General features: G+C 38.2%; 1 non-coding gene across 1 annotated transcript; it reads right to left on the bottom strand.

Moving 5' to 3' along the window:
- Positions 1-350: 350 nt before the first annotated feature.
- Positions 351-457, bottom strand: LOC120193248. The gene has a single exon (XR_005522850.1). It is a non-coding gene; the product is annotated as a small nucleolar RNA R71 (small nucleolar RNA).
- Positions 458-3593: the final 3136 nt, after the last annotated feature.

Genomic DNA, 3593 nt, shown 5'->3' with positions numbered 1-3593 from the left:
ACTTAAATCCCATCATGGATTATCTAAATCCTATAATTATGATACCCAAGATTCAGGTAGCCCACTTCGTGCTTAAACTAGTCATGTTCAACATGCTGAATTCTATAGGGCAGTTTGGAGGTATGCCTCATGAAGATGTCAGATAACATATTCTTAATTTCTTGGAGGTATGTGATACTTTTAGGTAAAAAGGAGTGCATGGGGATGTGTTAAAGTTAAAATTATACCCATAATCATTGTGTGACCGAGCAAGAGCTTGGTTGAGTGGAGTTCTATTCGGCTCGATGGAGTCATGGGCTGATCTATGCATAAGTTTTTTGCTACGATATAATTTGCCAAACATGAACAATCAACTCAGAAATGAGATATCATCTTTCTGTCAAGCTGATGACGAGTCTATGTATGAGTTTTGGGACCAATATAAAGGATTACTTCACAAATGTACTAATCATGGATTCCAAGTTGGACTCAAGTTGTAATGTTTTACAATGGAGTTAATGCACCCACCAGGATGATGCTAGATGATTCAGAAATTGGCACTTTTCTAGACAAATCACTTGAAGAGGCAGTCGACTTTCTTGATAAGATTGTGAACAACGACTACCAATTTCCTTCTTCAAGGCATGGAACTGGGAGGAAGGTACTAGGGACATTTGAGCTAGATGCTAACGATTCAATCTCTATCCTACTTTCCACTATCTCAAATATGTTGAAGAATTTGCAACATTCTAATAAGGTGAAAGAAGTACAGGTGACCAATTCAGCATGTATGTTATGCCGTGACAATCACCATGAAAGTGAGTGCCCGGACAATCAATAATCCATCAAATATGTGAATTTTAACCAAAGTGACAAAAAATAACCCTTATTCCAACACCTACAACTCAGGATGGCGTTAGCATCCTAATTTCTCGTGGGGAAATCAAGGAGCCACTAATGTTGATCACTCCTTTTGCAATAGAATGTATACGAGTCCCCAGGTTTTCTAGCAAATATGCTATGGAAAAATTCCAGCAAGGGGCCGCGTCTTCATCTAATACCAACACGTTGGAGCTACCATGCGAGAATTTATAGCAAGCACAAGGACTATACTACAATAACATTCTACCGCTATCAAGAATCAAAGTATAACAAATTGCCATGGCATTACAAGAATTCCAGCTAGGTCATCTTCCCAGTGACACTGAGGTCACTAAACCTCATGGCAAGGAGTAATGTAGTTAACTTACACTAAGGAGTGTCACCCAAATTAATCATCAAGAAAAGTTTGGGTGAAATAAGCCACAAAATTCCATCCCCATAAATGTGCATGTAGAACCAGAATTACCAGAAGAGATACTCGAGGAGAAGGAAAATGATGAGGGTTCAACTAGTGAGCCTGTTGAAGGAGAAAACAAAAATTCCAAGGAAAAAGTTATTCCCACACTATCAGTAGAAGAAGTCAAACCACCACCAATCTTCCATCAAAGGCTGAAGAAGCATAATTATGAAATTCATTTCAAGAAGTTTGTAGACATTCTTGACCAACTATATATTATTGTTCCACTTGTGGATGCCATTAAATAGATGCCAATATATGCCAAAATTTTCATGGACATTATCACCAAGAAGAGAAAAGTCGAGAAGATTAGCCAAATTACCATGGAAAAAGAGTACTGCTTCGCATTAAGAAAGTTGTCGCCAAAGCAAAAAGATCTAGGCAGTTTCATCATTCCATGCTCTATAGGTGACAACTATATTGGAAAGGCACTGTGTGACCTTGGATCAATTGTGAATCTGATGCCAATGGGAAATGCATGATCCGTTATTTTGCAACTAGCCGACCTCTCCCATGTTCGTCCTGAGGTGAGAGTCAAAGATTTCATAGTAAGGGTGGACAAATTTGTATTTTCAGTTGACATCCTTATACTTGATTGTAAGGTTGATGTCAAGAAACCATAATTTTTGGAGACCTTTCCTACTTACTGGTTGCATTTTCATTAATTATGAGAAATATGAGCTCACTATGAGAGTAGCTGACCAGAGTGTGACCGTAAATGTATTTCAGACTCTCAAGTATGTGGATGAGTACGAAGAATGCCAGATTATTTTGGAAATGAACTCAATCATAGAAGAGTAAGTTGATCAATTTTTCCACAACAATTTTATACAACTAGCAGATTATGAAAAGCTCTTGGCAGAGGAAAATAAAGAGGAGGCCAATGAATTTCCATTAGAGGTACATTTGTCTAGCTTACTCTTGGCTAGACTAGGTGTGTTCTTTAAACCTCTTGATTTCAATGAATTTATTCATACCAAGCCCTCAATATAGTATGAACTTACCTTATAGCTAAAAACATTACTCTCGCTTCTCAAATATGCTTTCATAGCTAGTAATGAGACATTGTCAGTGATTATCTCCTCAAGCCTTAATCCTGACCAATAACGTAGTTTGCTAACTATTTTGTCACATCATAAGAAAGTGTTGGGATGAACCATGGAAGATTTGAAGGGGATAAGTCCCACCATATGCATGCATAAAATTATTCTTGAAGAATGTCACAATAATTCTATAGAGCCACAGATAAGGCTCAACCTTGTCATAAAGAAGGTGGTGATGAAGGAGATTCTCAAGTGGCTTGATGTTGGAGTTATTTACCCAATATCTAATAGTTCGTGGGTGAGACTGATGCAATGCATCCCTAAGAAAAGAGGCACGACCGTGGTAAGCAATGATGACAATAAGATCCTACCCACGCACACCATCACTAGATGGAGGATTTGCATGGACTACAACAAGCTCAACAAGGCTACCAAGAAGAAACATTTTTCTCTACCTTTTATCGATCAAATGCTTGATTGATTGGCGGGTAAGGCATACAATTACTTTCTAGATGGATATTTGGGGTACAACCAAATTATCATTCCACTAGAGGACCAGGAAAAGACAACATTCACATGCCATTATGGCACTTATGTTTTTAGGATGATGCCTTTTGCCTTTGCAATGCTCCGATAACTTTTCAACGATGTATGCAAGCCATTTTCTCGTGGAGGATTTTCTGGATAATTTATCCATCTCTAGAGACAATTTTGAAAAATGCCTTGGCAATCTGGCAAAGGTTCCCAGGCGCTGTGAAGAGTATGAACTTATGTTGAATTGGGAAACGTGTCACTTTATGGTAACTGAAGGTATTGTGTTAGGCCACAAGATTTCGTACAAGGGTATTTAGGTGGATAAAGTTAAAATTGAGGTGATAAAGAAGTTACCCCCACCAACCACAGTGAAGGTTAGGAGTTTTCTTGGACATGCGGGTTTCTATAGGAGATTCATCAAGGACTTGTCTAAGATTTCTAAGCCCTTTTGTAACTTGCTACAGTAAAATTACCCTTTTTTGTTCGATAAATTTTGTCATGGCACATTCACAGAGCTAAACAAAGCCTCATCTCAGCACCTATTGTTGTTCCCCCCGATTGGACACCAACGTTCGAGCTAATATGTGATGCAAGCGATTATGTCGTGGCATTAGTGTTAGGGTAACATCGAGATAAAATCTTCCATTTAATATATTATGCTATTCATACTCTGAATGATGCACAACTTAACTATTCTA

The sequence above is a fragment of the Hibiscus syriacus genome, unplaced genomic scaffold (assembly GCF_006381635.1).
Source record: "Hibiscus syriacus cultivar Baekdansim isolate YM2019G1 unplaced genomic scaffold, ASM638163v2 tig00116989_pilon, whole genome shotgun sequence".
Lineage (NCBI taxonomy): Eukaryota > Viridiplantae > Streptophyta > Magnoliopsida > Malvales > Malvaceae > Hibiscus > Hibiscus syriacus.
This window is presented reverse-complemented; position numbering and strand designations above follow the sequence as displayed.